We start from the raw sequence: 19,707 nt of genomic DNA, 5'->3' as shown, positions 1-19,707 counted from the left end.
CCCCCAGATATAATTTCTCTTCAACTTTGTACCCCCAAAGTTGTTGATGTATAATTCAAGTTATACATATTATATAATCTACATCTAAAATAAATTAAATAAATTACATTACTGATTATTCAGTGTTTATCATAAAATAATAAATATATATTTTTTAAATTTTACGTACCCCCTAAGATGTCTTCGCGTACCCCCAGATATAATATCTTCAACTTTGTACCCCCAAAATTGTTGGTGTATAATTCAAGTTATACATAGTATATAATCTACATCTAAAATAAATTAAACAAATTACATTACTGATTATTCAGTGTTTATCATAAAATAATTTTTTTTTTAAATTTTACGTACCCCCTAAGATGTCTTCGCGTACCCCCAGATATAATTTCTCTTCAACTTTGTACCCCCAAAGTTGTTGATGTATAATTCAAGTTATACATAGTATATAATCTACATCTAAAATAAATTAAACAAATTACATTACTGATTATTCAGTGTTTATCATAAAATAATATATATATTTTTCAAATTTCACGTACCCCTTAAGATGTCTTCGCGTACTCTCGGGGGTAAGCGTACCCCAGGTTGAATACCACTGCTCTACATCACAAGAAAATTGATCCGCCATGTTGTCATTACAGACTTAAGCAATTAAAAACTAAGGGATCTGGGTGGGTTCTAATGACGCAACCACCACACTAAATTTCATTTTAAAAAACCTTCTAGTTCTTCTCAGGTTGAAACAGTTGGACAGACAGACACAATAAATTCCAATTGCGTTCATTCTGTACACACCGTGCAAAAAAAAAAAGGAACGCTAGAAAAACACGAAAAAGTTTTAATTTTTTAAATGCAATATGATTAATTTTGTACGTGGTTAATTTTCTCGACATTAAATAACGTGATAATCTTCCGTCTTCCAGCCCCCCCCCCATCCCCGCTTATAGTAAGAAGTACACGTCCCATGGAGATTTTAAACAAAAATATATTTGAATAAAAATTTACTTGGATATTATCCATCGTCTAGTAAATATAAAACGTAAAAACGACGTTTCGGAGATGGGACTCTATCTCCGTCTCCAGGTTCCTACTCAGTTGGGCCCACTAGATAGAGCTAATCCCTATCTCCGGACCTTTTTTTTTTTTATCTAGTGGGCCCAACTGAGTAGGAACCTGAAGACGGAGATAGAGCCTCATCTCCGAAACGTTGTTTTACGTTTTATTACTAGACGATGGATAATATCCAAGTAAATTTTTATTCAATTGACTCTTCACCATCGTCAAGAAGTTTTAGATTTGAAATAAAAATATATTTATTTACTCTTGAAAATTCAAAGGTATACTTCAAGAATGTGAATCGAGGTAAACGCGACTGGCAGATGTGGACGGGCTCACGCTAGAGGGAGGGGGTTTCTGCCAGGGTACGAGAAACGCTGAGGAACACTGTTGTAGGACACCGATTCTTCTGGCCAAGTGGAAGTCGCTGTTCTGATGAGGCGGTGGTTTCATGTTCGCAGACCGGTAGCATGGTTTGAAACGGGCAAGTCAAGAGACAATGAGGCGCTGAACTGGGACTCTTAAAGGTGGGGTTAGGAATGTGCCGTACGGCTGCAATCGGGTCGTTACGACTAATGATCCGTGGTCACCGCGGTGATTTTAAACGCGGAGATAAATTCTGTTAACCCTCTGACAAACAAAACGACGAAACAACCTGTCTACAGCGGACTTTTAGGTTATAGCGTCTTCATGTCTCATTTACAACGGAAATTGACAAAATGTTGTAATGCAGAATTAAATACTGCGCTCTGTTCACACGGCTAACAGAACGCAGAAAATACTCTTACAAAATTTACAATTAACTTTGTACGCTGTAGCTTCATTACAACCTCCGTGTTCAGTTTTCGTTATTATAGATTTAATTCACTGACCAGAGCGATTGCCCTGATGATGAGGCAGCGAGAACCACTGAAACGTCGGTAGAAGTATCACATAAGACAGCTCATCTTCATATCCGCCACCGTGAGAACCTAAGTCTCTCCAAGCGATAGAAATATTGTTCTATTTAAAAATAACATGTACACCTACTTGTTGCTTTAAATCAAACTCCCTGCCCATAAAATCAGACACGCATATAGACCAAACCTGAGAAAAATTCTTCGAAGTTTCAAAGACACGACTAAACACATTCAAATTTGAAATTTTGGGGGGGGGGGGGGGAACAGATTTCTATGGCATAATCACCTTTCCAAACCAATTTTTTATAAATATTTAGCACACAGTGTAACCTGACTCCTACAATTCCGAATGTAAATTTAGGAAGCAGGCAAAAACTTTCTTCGAGTTGCCGAAAGGGTCGAGTCAAATTACCAACTGGGTGGTTGCTGGGGTCTTACGTGCGCAATGTAACTAACGAACTAACGGAGCAACGTACGTAGTTGTTAAACAAATGGATAACTCGTTTCAAAACTCTACAACACAAAACAAAAATGATTTCGAAATTTTAACGACTGCACTCCATGGGGCAAAATGTTTCGTGCAAGTACCCATAGGCTACTGTAAAAACCCAATGTTAAAAGCTTACGATTACGTCAAAAAGATATTACATAGCAAGTAACGAATGGCTATCGTGCAAAATTACTTATTTTGGTAACAATTTCTTTTTAAATCACTTCAATTAACATGCTTTTTACGAGTCTCTTCCCCATACAATCTTTCTTTTCTAACTAAAACTTCATCAGAACGAATCTTTATGTCGATGGGCATATCGTAAAGTGGAGGGTATCTGTACTTATAGCCAACCACCTTTCATTACTCTAATTACAGCAAGTACCACCCCCATATGCAGAGGAACTCAAAAATTGTATCATCAAAATCAAGAAAAAAACCTCTAAGATGCTGACATAAATGTTCGTCCAATTTCCATTTTTTGTTGGGGGAGGGGGGTGAAAACATTTACCAAAGATCAGAATCTGAATCCATACTATAACGACTTATTAGACATTGTACTATAACCTAACTTATGTATCCGAGGGATGCAATAAACTCTCTTTTCACCTCACATTTATTTTTAACATTTACACGGTTTCCACACCTTAAAACCAAATTATAGATTTCATCTCTTAGTTATCGTACGTCACGTCGGAGCACACTGGCACGACAAAGGACGGTTTAAGGATTTACCCCTCTACTGGTACATTACAAAAAAATCCTTCGCAAAACAGAATTCAACAAAACAATTCATTAATGAAGAAACCAACAGCATAACTGTTATTTAATCTCTGACAAAAATTACCTTTGCTTGGTTTATTAAATAATCCCCACCTTCCCACCGGAAAATTTAAACAGAGACACAACTAGACTACAACAGAGGAAAATAATATTTAAAACAGACGATTAGTTTCAGACTACAAATTCAAATCTTTAAGCTCGTTCATGGGCTCTAAATGTTTTATATTCCTGAAGAAAGGTATCAGATATGACGTAAACGAAACTTTGAATAAAGTTTAAAAAGAACTATCATCTATTATAGCAACGTCGAACCAGAGAACCGGCGAGTTAAATTCAAGAATTCTCTCCAATCGTATTTCGTAATCAGTGTGGTATTCCACAAATCTGAAAAAACGATATTATGACGTAAAAGTAACGGTTTCATATTCATTGTCAGGGCGTCCATACATCACAAGGCAACAATTGGAAAAAAAACACACACGAAAAGACACGAAATAAACCTTAAAATTTAATTTGAAACATTGTTGAACTAAATCCAGAATATAATTGCAAAGTAGAACAGCACACAAAAATACAGAATAAGACAAAACTAATACCAAATCAAAGCTAAACTGCCCAATATAACGATCTACATGAGATGCAGAATCACGATCCTCAGAGATGACATCAGTGTAAACACTTTCACCATAAGCAAACATTTAAAAAGTAACAAAACCATAAAATGCTGACAACAATATTTTCTGCCTGAAGCGTTAATTCATTCACACAAAAAAAATCATTAAATCGGTCACATGAGACAGTACATCAAACCAAGAAAGGAAAATGTAGACACTGTTCCTACCTGAGATCTCGGATCTTCACACTTCAAGAAGTCGTCATTAAGAATTCAAAAAGTTCTCAAGTTTAAAGCACATATTCTTCAGGATTCTTCGAGGTGTCATCTGTCTTCTATCCCACAACACGTTCGATCTAAGCGAGGCAGAAATAAAAGTGCCCGACTGGAATTGAAAAGAAATAGTACCTAGGGAATGTCGTAAGATGTATCTAATCTCCTCTCCCTTGCGCAGCGTTCCGCTCACAGAGTCTGACTGATAGCTACTGACCACACGGAGGAGAAGACACAGTGAGAGAGAGAAAGAGAGAGACGGATCATGCGATGCGCTCCCCGCGGTGGGCGACAGGTAACAACAGATCCGCAGCTACCAACATTACAAAGGAAAAGTTCACTGCGGAAACGCCCACTCCACTCGATGCACCATTTTCAAAGCACATTAGAAAGTGGAGTCTACCCAGTGTGCCGGACAAAATCATGAACAAACAATATAAAAATGTTATAAACGACAGTGGCGTATCAAAGTTTGGCCAAAATTAATTCAGGAAATGTAAGATTTCAGGTTTTCACGGTGTGAGTCTGAGGATGACTTGTCTTCTAGATTGTTGCGCCGTGTAGTCTAGTTGAAGTTTACCGACGTTTCAGAGGTCCTTGCGGCCTCCATCATCTGGGAAAAATCGGGCCGCGTATAAATTCTAAAGGAGCGAGCTGCATGCGGCCCGCGGGCCGAGGGTTCTGACATTCCCGCTACAACTCATCTGGAGTATCGATGTTGTCTCTTGGCCTGTAACGCCATGTGGATGTGTAGGCAGACAACAGCGTTTCGGGGTGACTTATTATCTCCATCTTCAGGTCTGGCCGCAAGAAACTCAGTTCTCACCTAGCGTGCAATTTCGGGACAGTAGAGTTTGATATACCCTAAGTGCATGGCATTTCTTTAAAAGTTTTTGTTATTCGGTGGATTTAGAACATTTCTCATTTTGCAGTCTGTAGAACGTTCTAAGATAAGTTCCATTTGCAGTTCAAGGTGTTGTAAACACCGACAGCAAAGCACAAAGAAATATGAAAACACGCTAATTAGCTCGTTTCAAATGACACACAAAGTGTAATGTCTGAAGTTCCAACACCTCTTCATAATAACACCCTTCTTTCCAGGCTTAAGAATGGCAACACTGCCCTCAAAATTATCCATCTTACCTGCAGTAAGGGGAATGGGATATAGTCTCATTTGAATGCCAGTGTCCTTGAAGTTTGTACTTCTTACAATTGTCTTCGAAATGTTGACCTTTCTGCCAGTACTTTGTTCCCTATTTCACATTCGCATGTCGGATGAAACTGCTCCAGGTAGAGCTACGTCACGTCACGAAAGTACTGCCCCCAAATTGAACCTGGATCCCTCCGTTGTTTTACGTAGCCGTCGCTCAGACAGAAAACATTAAAAGCAGATGAGATTTCAGGTTCTCATGCCACGAGTATGAAGACGGCTGTAACCTCTTCCGAAACGTCTGCCAGTACTTGACTCAACATCCCAGAAGACAGTCATCTTCAACAAACACTGAATTTCGAAACATAAACATAAAATATATCGACGACCAGTGCGAAGATCGAGAACGAGAGAATAATATTAAAACGGATCTTAAGGAAATAGGTTATAACCCTGTGAAATGGATACGTTAAGTATTTCCCTTGTGACCATAGCATGGGCTCGGAGGGTCTCGCGCGAGACCTCTTGTTAATTTTCTGATAATTATTCCCAGTCCTTTGTTACCGGTACAGAAAGGCGATAACTCGATAGCAGAATATCGATACATATTGCCCGTCCCTATTACCAGAAAGGAATTCTAAGGGGGTTAATCGCGTTTGCTCGCAACGCTGTACAGAACAAGTTGTACCTGGTCTTATGCTTTAAGTATGAGTCATTGCTGTGCTCGAACGTAGGCTCCTTGTTAACAAACTGTTTCACTACCTAAAACAATAACCCATTCCGATGGGATTCAGACCCCTACAGTGTGCTACTGCGTTTAGGACACATGTCTTATACCAACAATTTGTCGGACTTGTTGCAGGACGCAGGAAAGTAACTTATTCCTAGCCACATTTTACATAATCACGCAGAAAGTCGTGTTTTTCCTAAGCAGTTTCTACGTCTGACGATCTACGTCTTCATAACCTGCGTTTGAAACGAGAAATGATTCTAATGCCGACCACACTGGGGATAGTAGACTCGAATTCTACTCAAGGCACTGACGTATATTTAAGTATAAATTACATATAAACTCAATCCTTAACTAACCCGCTCCTGCGTTTGTAATTTTTCTTATATAAGAAAGATTTGTTATCTGTCTTCAAATTTGAAGGACTTACGTTTAATATTATACGTTAACTCAGTGAGTAAAGTTGGCCCACTTCTTGGAAAAAGTTATCAAGATTCTGAAATACTACGTCCTGAAGAAGTCAAAAGACAGCGAGAAGCTAAATCACATTCTGGCTGCCTTTATCCACGTCGAAATAGCCATATTCCCGAAGTCCCTGCCGGGAAACTAATTCCTGCTTTCTTAGCTTCAAGTTACGTTCTCAGCAGCCGACTAACAAGACAATTTCGCAAGGAAGACGTCGTGTGATGTAGACAGTTTAACGACCAGCATCGAATGTCACATTAGCTCTTAGTGCAGAACTGGGGTATAGTAGCGAGTGTTGGTAGCCGTGATCGCTAGCTGGAGATGCGAGTCAGAGTGGGAGGGGGGGGGGGAAGCACTTGCCCGCAGACTCTGCAACGACCCCTCCACCTGAAGGGGTGGAGTACGGGGTAGCAATTTCGTATTCACTGCCTCTCCAGAAGATAAGACCGCCTACTGCAAACAGCAGCGGCTTTTTCCAATTCAACTGACTTTGGGTCCTTACGAATCAACTTCTCGGTTCAGGGACTAGGATTACTAGCTTTAAAATAAATATTAACACAACTCAAAATATCTGGCGAATACCTACTATTCAGACATTGTTTTAACTGCAAAAATAATGGTACGTCCATGTGGTACGTATGAATATAATTCACCCAACACCAAACTGGAAGCATGAAACGAGGCCAAAGACCCCCGCGAGACGTACTGAGACGGTGGACTGATAAAAGTAAAGCAGTCCCACTACACGCCATGTAGGCGCTTAGGGGGAGAGTTGATACAGCTCCCACTCATTCTTAACCTCGGCACTAGATGGGGGTGAGTGGTCAGCGTCACACTACAACCGCGAGAAATTCTTGTATAGGATAAAAATATTAAACGTAGATTACAATATTATTTTGCAGTTTTAAATCAGTGGTATCTTGTAGCTAAATTGACATTTACACAAATAACTTATGCACCAAGTGGCAAACGGACAAGCTGGGGAGATGTTAACAGAACAATATAAATTGTATTACTGATGTAATAATGCACCAGGAAAATGTTTATGGTTTGTGTACTGAAAGTGACTTGTCACATATTTCACCCTCCATGCATTCTGCCTGGCATTGAGATAACAGACAGTACGTGTTTTCCCCATCTCAGTCTCCTTTGACTGTCGTAACAGTAAGCCTGCCAGGTAACGCGTATTAATTATTAAATGGTCGTTTCATAAATTACATACATAAAAAGGTTTTTTTTTTTGAGCAGCTGGTAGTCATCTGTTCGAGTAGGGTAAGCACCAGGGTCACAAAATCCATCCGATAAATTTATCATCCGTGTACGACAGCATCTCTCAAACAGCGTATTTCTTTTGGATTTCCTAACTGAAAAATTTATTTTCTCGTTTGTTCTACCAGTGCTTTCAGATCTAACCTGAGAGGCGAAAAAGATTTCAAAAAAGTATCGCCCTTTAATTTCTAGGTCTAATTCTAAAAACTGACCTCTACACTTTCTTTTGTCTGAAATTTTTTTAAAAAACTTCGAATTTGAGATACAGACGACCGAATCCAGGTGTTTCCTTAATTTCAACAAGACACACTCTTGCCGACAAAACACCTGCTTCTTTCTGAAGTAGAATTCAAAGCAGGTTGAGACATGCTGCTTGTTCCTAACACAACTATACAGAACAGAGTCCTTCTTAAGAAGGTAACAGTCTCTCAGCTAGTTAAGACGTTCCTCGCCTTCTATATGGCCGCCATGTTCACTGTCTTATTCACAAAAGATCATAACTGGTCCGTACTCTAAGCCAGATGAATTCAGTGCACATCTTCACGACGAATTTAAGATCCATTTTAATATTAGCCTATCCTCTCATGTACGCTGAGGTCTTCAAAGTCTCTTCCTACCAGATTTTTAAACTAAAACTTTGTATACATTTATTATCTCTGCATCTAGCCGTATGAATTATTACTTATCGCAGCCAAAAATAACTTAAGGAGATGGATGCAAAATCCTGGAGACCGCATTTTGAAACTTCTGGACGCCACTTCAGAGGAGGAGGGCAGTTTTTTTTTTTTTTGGGGGGGGGGGCAGCTGATGAACTCGTAAGGGGAAGTGAGGGGGAGAGTACTGAATTGAAGTTACAAATACATGGGGTTAATTTAAGTAATTACGTTGTAGCTGATCTAACAGACACTCCCCTTTTAAATCCTTGCCTGTGTTATTAGACTCGTCCAGATCTACGGCACATCGTGTTTGCGGCGGCCACGTCTAAGAAACTGAACTGTACTTGTTTGTTGTACCAAACGGAGTTTCGGTTAAATATTTTGACTCCACAGAACCGTCCCTTCTCATCCCTTGGCTACTTGAGATTCCGTACGAAAAACGGTACCGCGTGCTTCGGACAGATTCATTCTACTTCTCTCACAAAAACTCGCACAAAAAAAAAACTTTGTAAGTAAAATGGCCAACTATCTTGTCGTGATCTGTGTAAGAAATACACAGCCAATATATCAAGACGATGCAGAAAAGACTGAGGTGTCTCAGTAAAAGGTCCAAGTGCGATTTAACTTTGACAATGAACCTCAGCGTTCCATAAATTAATTTCTTGCCAACTATTCAACGAATACCGCTAGTTATCTTATAGTTTGTGACACCATGTAGTCTTGAGGTGGTTACCAACGTTTCGAAGAAGCATTCTGCCTCTATCTTCAGGGCTCGATCACAATGCGATTATGTTTTATTAATATTGCATGCGACGTCCAGAATACCACCATACCAGAGTTCCAATTTTTTTAATATTATATTATCGAAGTTAAAAATCACATTCCCTTGAAAATGTTACTAGTGTCACTCCCAAATCTCCAGTTCGCTACTCTGCCATCTTAGTATTAGTATAACGCAGTGGAATTCAACCTCTTTTGTTCGCGTACCCTTAGATACAATTTCTCTTCAACTTTGTACCCCCAGAGTTGTTGGTGTATAATTCACGTTATACGTAGTATATAATCTACATCTAAAATAAATTAAATAAATTACATTACTGATTATTCAGTGTGTATCATAATTTTTTTTTAAATTTCACGTACCCCCAGATATAATTTCTCTTCAACTTTGTACCCCCAAAGTTGTTGGTGTATAATTCAAGTTATACGTAGTATATAATCTACATCTAAAATAAATTAAATAAATTACATTACTGATTATTCAGTGTTTATCATAAAGTAATATATATTTTTTTAAATTTCACGTACCCCCTAAGATGTCTTCGCTTACCCCTGGGGGTACGCGTACCCCAGGTTGAATACCACTGGTCTAACGATTACAGGAAATTAAAAGCAACAAGCTGAGGTTCCCTTAAATGGCACAACTTTTATACAAATTTTCTTCAACATCAGTCAACATTTTCAAAGTTCGAACGGGACGCAAAGACGTAATAATGATCACATGAGCCCAGGAAGGAAAGTTTGCTAAAAGTTGCTCCTAGTCTGTTTGTCAAGCGTAAAGATTAAATTACACCGAAACGTTGATCTTCCTCTCCAGTCACTTGTTCACGCTTTCCTCTGTTTCAAAACCCAAGTCTCTAAATCAACTGATCAGGTTATGTTGGAGACGGGGCACACTGTCATGATGTACTTCGAGTCCGACCTTTCTCGTAAAACAAGGCTGAAACGAGTCGCGGACAAGGAACCCAGAATCCTGGGCCTGGATTGACTGACCCAGTACAAGTTTCCAGTCCCAACTGAGGCGCTGTCGGCCACCCTACCCTCACTCCGTCCGCCTTTATGGCGAAGCACGGCAGGTAAAAGGGCATGATCTTGCTTTTCAATAGTCATCTAATTGTAACACAGGTAGAAGTGGTCCTTCTGACCAGGAAGTAAGTCACCGGGCAGGCAGGAGAATCTCTTTGAAATCGTAACTGGACAGAGTCATCATTCTCCCTCACAAGTGCAGAACCTGAAAGGATTGAACCTAAATAAACAGACAGGCCGTTAACATCCCTCCAGCTTCCGTTAAGGACTACACAGTAACGGTACACAGCACACGAACGCCAGTTTAGGTATAATAAATTATCGGATACAGACATATTCGAAAATCGAACGTCGCGCTCACGCAGTTAACAAGTTCATATTTTGGAAGTACTGGGTTCGAATCACAGCCAGACATTAGCTATCTTCACTACAGGCTTTGATGGCGGCGTGTTGAAGGTTGCTGTATTCTGGGTCCCTACGCCGCGTGGTCTGGCAACAGTTTACCGACATTTCAGAGGCATTATGCCACGACAGCTTCAATAATCTTTCCTATTCTTTAATCATTCTGTCTTCGTACTCGCCACTGTATTAACCTGAAATCTCATCTTGCCATTTTACGCTATGTACCTATATTTAAGCGTCGTTTAATAAACCATAAGAAACAATACGCTTCCTTCTTATATGAAGTGCATATTTTCCAGCTCTGTACTTGGTTGCAGAGTTTACACCGTCGGTTACTCATGATTTTAAAATGAAAAATTTACATAACCTGCTATTTTTGCATCAAATATAGGCATAATGATTCAATAACCACATGTAAAAAGGGTTATGTTACTTGATATTAAGGTAAGAGGGAGAGAAGGCTTATCCCTTGCAATCCTTAAACTGTTAAATACTATACAGCACTCTCAGATGGAAATTACGTCGACCAACGAGCGACTCCAAATCTGGGAGAATATTTATTCCCACGAAAATAAACCCACCCCGTCCTACATCAGACAGTGCTGACCGCTCTACAATATCATATGGACCATGACCATGGTCAAATTAAGGGACAGAGGCCTAGTTAACCATTAACCCTTCCAAACGATTTCTTACCTGTAATTTGGAGCATCAGAAGGGCACAAAAGTCTAATCGTGGGACTTGGTCAACGCTACAATAAAAAATAAGCATACCTGCGAAGCGAAGATTTTTCATGGCGGAGAATTTTATCCGTGGTCAGTAACGCAGGTCATAGAAGCCCTCCTACCTTTCTGCTCCACATACGTTACATGACGAGCCTTTATGCTAGACGCATTAACATGCGACCCTTCCGAAGGTCAGTTCGTTGTGTTTCCGTATTCACCAGTCAACGGACCAAAGGGTTGGCCTTAAGATGACCGTAGTACGTTCTATAAAAGGTGGAGGAATGTTCCGAAGGTCCAAGAGTAAATTACCTGACCATCTTCGTAACTTCACCACATCGTTTTAATGTCGTGAGAAAATAGAGCTCCATTTTGAAATGTGAACCCTTTAGTTAGATGGACCATGAAAAGGAATGGAATAGGTTAAGATGACCGATGTCCCTAACGCACGTAAAAAATGATCCATTTTATCTTTATTATAATAAAGGGGTCTTATGGGCCTACATACCTGGAAAGTCTTATTTACTGACCAAATTACAATGTGAGAAAGTAGTCTGCTGGCGATTTTTACCGTACGAGAAATGCCCTCAGCGGTGAAATAGTTCATGTGGACAGTGAGACGATTTTCAGTTTTCGTTTCAGTAAAAAAAAAAAAAAAATGCTGACAGTGGAACAACGTGGGAATAAACGCCCTAGACTTCTGAGGAGAATAGACAATAAAATATCTCAACATGTACTGGGACAAAAATGTTGTATGATCCAAACCACCAAAGGGGTTATGATAAATTTTGGTATGACCGAATACGTTAAACGTAACAGGGCAAATCAAATCAGTTAGTTTGTCAGGAGGTGGGTAAGGACTTGCGTGTATGTGGAAAAAACAATGCGCTGGATAACCCCCCCCCCCCCACCAAAAACGAAACCTGGGTAAATATCTCAAATCACTAGATTTATAAAAGTATAATTGAGTAAAGAAGTTATTTACGTAACAATTTTGATTTTTTTAATTTGAAATTTTGCGCCGTCATTTAATTTAAATATCGTAATAATGCCTCCACACAGACTACTGCTCCACGAATCATCAGGAAAAGGGAACGTCGGACGACCAAGAGAACGTTGGAAGGACCAGCCGTGATTAACCCAAGGAGATGGAACAGGCCCGATGGTCTAATCCGTAAAGTTAATGATGATGATGCAGTAGCTATCAGATTGATCATCTAACCCAGTGGTATTCAACCTTTTTTGTTAGCGTACCCCCAGATATAATTTCTCTTCCAACTTTGTACCCCCAAAGTTGTTGGTGTATAATTCAAGTTATACATAGTATATAATCTACATCTAAAATAAATTAAATAAATTACATTACTGATTATTCAGTGTTTATCATAAAATAATATATATTTTTTTTAAATTTCACGTACCCCCTAAGATGTCTTCACGTACCCCAGGCTGAATACCACTGGTCTAACCTAAAAACAAAGGCCGTAAGCAATTTCAACACAAATTACATCTTTACAACTTGTTTAAGAACAATTTTAATATTGTTCTCACATCTACGTAGGCTTATTTATTTGCAGATGAGAAAACGGATCTAGGGAAATAAAGTTGGTGGATTGGTTGTGGACTGGATTTATTTGACTCTGGAATCAGTGGCAGATTCACGTGAACACGATAATGAACTTCGGATTGCATAAAAGACGGGGAATTTGTTGACTAGCGATGCGTAATTTCAGCTTCTCAATAAGGACTGTTCTCCATAGAATTAGTACACTTATATGGGAATCATGCACGCTACATGAGCCGCCCATCCCATTCTTCTCGACTCTATTATTTCTATATGTAGTGCTTGCAGACCGATATGACGCAGAGGCGATCTTGGGTCACAGCCATCACCTTTGAAGACGAGGAAAGAAGGGAGATGAATATTCAGAAGGACGAGAGGAGGGGAAGTGTCTAGTATTGTATTGAAATGGAACACGATCCAATGTGCCAGGGGTCAGGGTCTTTAAGTTAAATTATCCCCAGAGAATCATTAATACGGACAATGTGATCGGATTGATTATCCTTCGGCATCTGAACTGATACTTCCTGTTATGTCTGTAGAAGTCAAAGACGATTTTAATTAACGAGTGTCTTCATACTGCATGAAATTGTACTTCATTACGCTCTCTTTGCATGATGTACCTAATACATAATTTAACCTCTCGATTTATTTATTTCTCGAACCATAACGACGCCATGCAGCTTTGTTTGTTAGGATCCTCAAAAACTAATGAACCGTGATCACAGAAGCCCACCTTTTGATGCGAAATGCGAAAATAAATGACAAATTTACCAAATTGTAGTACACGTTTTGCATTCTTGTTTTCATACCGACGCTACATAAAATCACAGTTGCATCAGCATCATAAAATAAACCAGGAATCAACCAAAATTCCTATAAAAACTTATGATGAACAAGGTAAGGAGAAGATTTATGTCTTCTGGGTTGTTGCGCCGTGTAGTCTGGTCGATGTTCACCAACGTTTCAGAGGTCATACTGCCATATCGCCCTGATGATGGAGCAATATGACCTCTGAAACATTGGTTAACATCGACCAGACTACACGGCGCAAGAACCCAGAAGACAGAAATCTTCATACTCTGATGATGGAGGCAGTATGACCTCTGAAACGTTGGTTAACATCGACCAGACTACACAGCGCAACAACCCAGAAGACAGAAATCTTCATACTCTGATGACGGAGGCAGTATGACCTCTGAAACTTTGGTTAACATCGACCAGACTACACAGCGCAAGAACCCAGAAGACAGAAATCTTCATACTCATCGCCCTGATGACGGAGGCAGTATGACCTCCGAAACGTTGGTAAACATCGACCAGACTACACAGCGCAAGAACCCAGAAGACAGAAATCTTCATACTCATCGCCCTGATGATGGAGGCAGTATGACCTCTGAAACGTTGGTTAACATCGACCAGGCTACACGACGCAACAACCCAGAAGACAGAAATCTTCATACTCTGATGATGGAGGCAGTATGACCTCTGAAACGTTGGTTAACATCGACCAGACTACACAGCGCAACAACCCAGAAGACAGAAATCTTCATACTCTGATGACGGAGGCAGTATGACCTCTGAAACTTTGGTTAACATCGACCAGACTACACAGCGCAACAACCCAGAAGACAGAAATCTTCATACTCATCGCCCTGATGACGGAGGCAGTATGACCTCCGAAACGTTGGTAAACATCGACCAGACTACACAGCGCAAGAACCCAGAAGACAGAAATCTTCATACTCATCGCCCTGATGATGGAGGCAGTATGACCTCCGAAACGTTGGTAAACATCGACCAGACTACACAGCGCAACAACCCAGAAGACAGAAATCTTCATACTCATCGCCCTGATGATGGAGACAGTATGACCTCTGAAACGTCGGTAAACATCGACCACACTACACAGCGCAACAACCCAGAAGACAGAAATCTTCATACTCATCGCCCTGATGACGGAGGCAGTATGACCTCCGAAACGTTGGTAAACATCGACCAGACTACACAGCGCAAGAACCCAGAAGACAGAAATCTCCATACTCATCGCCCTGATGACGGAGGCAGTATGACCTCTGAAACGTTGGTTAACATCGACCAGACTACACAGCGCAACAACCCAGAAGACAGAAATCTTCAGACTCACCGCTGTGAAAACCTCAAATCTTACAAGGTAAGGAAGGTTTTCACGAAATAGGGAACCATCAGCAACTCCATAGAACATTGTCCTTCAGCTGTTCAACAAAAGTAGTGCTATCTATGGGACTCGAAGTTTCATTATCGTGTTCGCAAGAGCCCGAAATATGAGATCATTCTCTTCCAAATTGTGGAACTGTTTTTCCGTGGCGGCAGAATTTCGTGGAAAATAAACCGACACGCTAGCTACCAATCCGAACTTTACAATCAGCAGGGACTAGCAACCTGATAAAAAGAACTATACAAAATTACTCATACGTTCCAGGAAACGGTTTCATATTCGTCTTCCTACAATGAACAAACCGGTTTGTGTATCTGTCACCCAACGAGGTCTACTACTATCAGTGAAGGCATTTCGTGCACAGATGTTTCAGGGCTGGAAGTTTCTCGTACACAATGGTAATAACCATGAGACATGTTTTGTGAAATGACTTAGATTGTACAAAAATGAGCATGACAATACATGCGTTACGATAGCTGGTAAATTATTAAAGGTTGTGCCAAACTTCAGGTAAAGTTAGACAACTTGGAGACGACGGTAACAAATAAAAATTTTATTTACACGAAAAGTAAGAACAAATTCAATTCGTGGTAATGTTTCGTTCTTTTTTATTAAGAATCTCCCATCTTTCCCTACTGGACTAAAATCCTGAACATGAAACTATGCGAATTATCAGTGTTCTAAGTAGGATTTGAGGTTTACACGGTGGAGAGTAGGTTTGTTGCACCGTGCAGTCTGGTACAAGTTTGCCAACGTTTCAGAGGTCCTCAGGGCGATGATGGATGCAGCAAGGACTTCTGAAACATTGGTAATCTTCTACCAGACTCTACAGCGCTACAACCCAGAAGACAGCCATCTTATATTAGTGTTATTATTGTTTTAAAATGGGCGTAAAACTTAGTCTCTCGTTAAAACGAAAAAACAGTTTGAGGACGTTTGATAAGAAAATGGTAAGTACAACGAAAACTGGTTACACAGTTCTGATAAGAAAACAGAAAATACCAACCACGCCAGAAGCAGGCGTACATGGAAAGAAAATACTGGAAAGAGTGTTAACGGTGTTGACTACATTCAGCTGGCACAGAATAGAGTTCCATGGCAGGCCTTTTTGGACGATGACAATAAACATTCAACCATGAGCGTTTCAAGGAAGATTTTGAATTGTGGGATTAATTAATGAATAATTTATTGAGTAGAGTCTCGTTCTTCAGTTTGGAGGATATATACTTTTAAAATCTTACCTTTAATCAACTCCCACTTTTGATTCCATATACCGGCTTTCTAAATTATTTACACAGTTCTGAAGATGAAAAAAAAAAATTAATAGGCAAATATACGTTTATCTCACACATTTCTTTCATACAATTGCAGCCATTTCATTATTTTTAAACAATTGCTTTTATGTTTCTCCCATGTTAATTCTCTTCTGTTCAGTATGATAATGTTAAGCGAATAAATAATCACGACAACATAAAAATATTCCAAGTAATTTCCTGTCTGTTTCATCACTGCCCTGAGAATATCTGCCTTAAGTCAAAGAACAGCTTTTTTCGTAATAAGGTATTAATGTCTTCAACCATAAGCCTCGCAGCAAAACACTGCAAAGAAGTGAAATATCTAGCAATCTAATGCAGAAGCCATCCGTTTCCAAGAAATCACGGGCGAGAAACCGGATATCCTGAATGAGATTTTTCGTGGGTTTCATACGACCCTGCAGTCGAATTTGTGATCAGTTTCTTGACCTAAGGTACAAAATACCCCTCCGCAGAGCAATACCAACAAACTCTTCAAGTACAGTTCAATTTTTTTTACGTGACCGCTGATCAGCGCGTGAGGGGATGTGAGGGGAAGAGGAGAGGAGTTGAAATTATGGGTGCAGTGAGTTATTTAATTTGTAAAAGAACTAATTCACACGCTCCTTTAACTCCTTGTCTCTGTTATTGAACTCGTCCAAATCTACGGCGCATTACGTTTACAGCGGCCACGTCTAAGAAATTTAACTGTAGTAAGTATCAAGTCAACACGGCTCATGCCTATGTTTTGGAGTGAGATGTAGTTTTATACTGTTCTTAATTCGTAAAGTAAAATTAGATATCTAAAATCTTCTTCAGAAAGATGTATTTGGGTAGAACTGGAAGCAAGATTGAAAATTCCTAAAAAAAAAAAAATTATTATTATTTTTAAAAAGACGATAAGGACTTCAGTTCTGACTCACTACAGACGGAAAATTTTGCATGTGGGCGCAAATGACAGGGATTTCTTTAAACAAAGACGCATTTTAAATTGTCTCTCTTGACGTTATCGATCAGACGTTTCTAGAAAATGAGAACCCTGACAATTTATCATCAGTAAGAATACTTATTTCTGAAGACGACATTCATCAGTTTCTCTTTATTTATTCGAGAAAACCAGAAACACTTTTTCTACAGGATAAATGGCAAGGTAATTAGGTATTCAGAAACATAAGTCACAACTGATAACTGCAGACTAATTATAAGTGTCCATTTTATGTTGCAAACAACGGAAGGCACTGGTGGAAGGTGGAAGGGGGCGAGTTTTATCTGCAGAAGAGGAGCGCCATAGCCAACCAAGACTTGCACATATAAGGACGGCGCAAATAACCTAGAGCCCCTCACATGCAGATTACAAAAGCGTGACCTATAGCATTTGGAACTGCGACCTGTACGTATTCAGATTATGACAAGACCTACCGATTCTCGGACTTGAAAACAATGACAACTCGTCCAAGCAGGAAATACCAGGAAGTTATAATAAGAAACAATCGTCCCCAATTAAGAAAATCTAATTCCAAAGACCAGACTCCATCTTGAGAAGCTTTGTAGTCGTTCAGGTAGTCAAGAAATTCCCTGACATTACGGAAACAAAACGTTCATTACCGTACTCACAAAAGCATACCATATTCAAATGTTTCTTCAGCGTTAACACAAAACATTTATTGCTATCTTTTCCAGGAATGATTTCTCATTACTGAGATCTACACTGAAGGTTATCGAGCATAAATCAAACTTAATTATTTTTTGTTTAAAAAAGTCTTATCTTTCAGAATATGTGAGTATGAGAGAAAATAAATCTATCATTAATGTCTACAAATTTCATGTGCAACACCTTTAATATAGTGTAAATGTAACACAAAAGAGATTTGTCCCTGTGTTTTTAAGAAGGTACAAAGCTGTACAAATTTCTATTATTTTCGTAAAAAAGTACAACTCATGTGGAGACTTTCAGGTTCTCATGGCGTCGAGCATAGATATGACAGTTTCATGGGATGTTCCGCTGTGTGGTCCCTTAGAATACGATCGACGTTTCAGAGGTTTTTACTGCCTCCATTGTCGGAGTGATCGCCCTGATGATGGAGACTATCTCTGAAACGTCGGTAAATTTATACGAGACTACACAGCGCAACATCTCTGCGTGAGGTTACAACGTCTTCGCGTATGATATAGATCCAGCTTCAGTTTATCCACACGAATTAACGACAGGCAGTTTCCTCCCCTCCTATTCCTTGTTATTTATCTCATTGGCTGAACACCGGGGCGGAAGTTGGAGCGTCTCAGGAAGTTAACTTTTTTTATTTAGAAAAAAAAATACGATCTCCATCCGTCCACATACCACTGCCATGTGTAACAGCAGGTGTGGTATTTGCATTATAACAACTGACTAGCATCTTGCGTGGCTTTTCATATTTTTAAGGATTCCTTTGTATTGCTGGACGCAGAAGTGGGGGGGGGGGCTCAGTGACTGGCTGATCAGTTAAATAGTTTATAAAAATCCCACGATGCACAGACAAGATGAAACTTGCCTAACATAGCCTAAACTAATTTAACCTAACCGAATCTAACCTCCTTGCTTATCTCACGCAGGTCACCATGACTGCACAAGGCCGCTCTAACTTCACGGTTGCTCCCCGGTCACTGATATTATTTAATAATTCAGCCCGTACCGCAAAGTAAACACAACACTTCACCATTACGAATATCAAATTGTTAACGATGTTTAAGAAAATAATCGCTGTTTACACTGAAAATCATAAGAAACAAAGAAGTGCATACTTACACACTGTGAAGTATGTGGTACAGATATTTACCACTAGGCTTTAAAGGGTTAAATGTAACAGGGGTTAAGTATCATTTATTCCCATCCCTACTTCAGGATGCTTCATAGGAAGGCAGTGACTCGTAAACTGAGCGACAGTAAACGGGACCCTTGACAACCCCCCCCCCCCCTCGAACCATTCTGCTGTTGAAAAATATGCAGCCAGGTGTAAGGAAAATCGGACAACGACAAGGGAGAAGAAACAAGTGAGCAAATAGCCTCAAATAATCTAGTGATTGCACTGAAAGAACCAAGTTCATGAAGCTTATAGTCTCTCAGCTAATCATTAAATTCCCAGCCTCTCATGGAACCAGAATGTTCATTACCGTCATCACAAGAGACCGCCGCCAGTCACTATTCTGAGTCAGATTATTCCAATCAACATCCTCCAGTCGTGTTTCCCTGAAATCTATTTTAATATTATGTTCCTTCGCATCTTTTAACCAAAAATTCTACATTTCTCATCTTACTCACGCATCCTGAAAGCTCTGACAATCTCATTCCCCTTGATTTTGTCATCA

The 19,707-nt window shown here is 39.7% G+C and overlaps 2 protein-coding genes across 5 annotated transcripts in view; both read right to left on the bottom strand.

Annotated features, from left to right (window-relative positions):
• The window catches only part of LOC110829163 (lon protease homolog 2, peroxisomal), a 121,850-nt gene that overhangs the window by 21,237 nt on the left and 80,906 nt on the right, over positions 1–19,707 (bottom strand). The window lies entirely within an intron of this gene.
• Positions 1–19,707, bottom strand: part of peb (zinc finger protein pebbled) — a 138,651-nt gene that overhangs the window by 61,605 nt on the left and 57,339 nt on the right. For 2 of the 4 annotated variants that reach the window (XM_087342978.1, XM_087342975.1), the window contains exon 1: positions 4,070–4,343. The exons of the other annotated variants lie outside the window; for them this stretch is intronic. The gene's annotated coding sequence lies outside the window, so the exon portion shown is untranslated. Of the gene's footprint in view, positions 1–4,069; positions 4,344–19,707 lie in introns of those variants that run through there. 4 annotated transcript variants of the gene reach the window in all.

This window comes from Zootermopsis nevadensis, unplaced genomic scaffold (assembly GCF_977971745.1).
Source record: "Zootermopsis nevadensis isolate Lab colony 2312 unplaced genomic scaffold, Znev_1.0 Znev_ptg000004l, whole genome shotgun sequence".
Lineage (NCBI taxonomy): Eukaryota > Metazoa > Arthropoda > Insecta > Blattodea > Termopsidae > Zootermopsis > Zootermopsis nevadensis.
The sequence above is the reverse complement of the archived record's forward strand: the minus strand, read 5'-3'. Positions and strand labels throughout refer to the sequence as shown.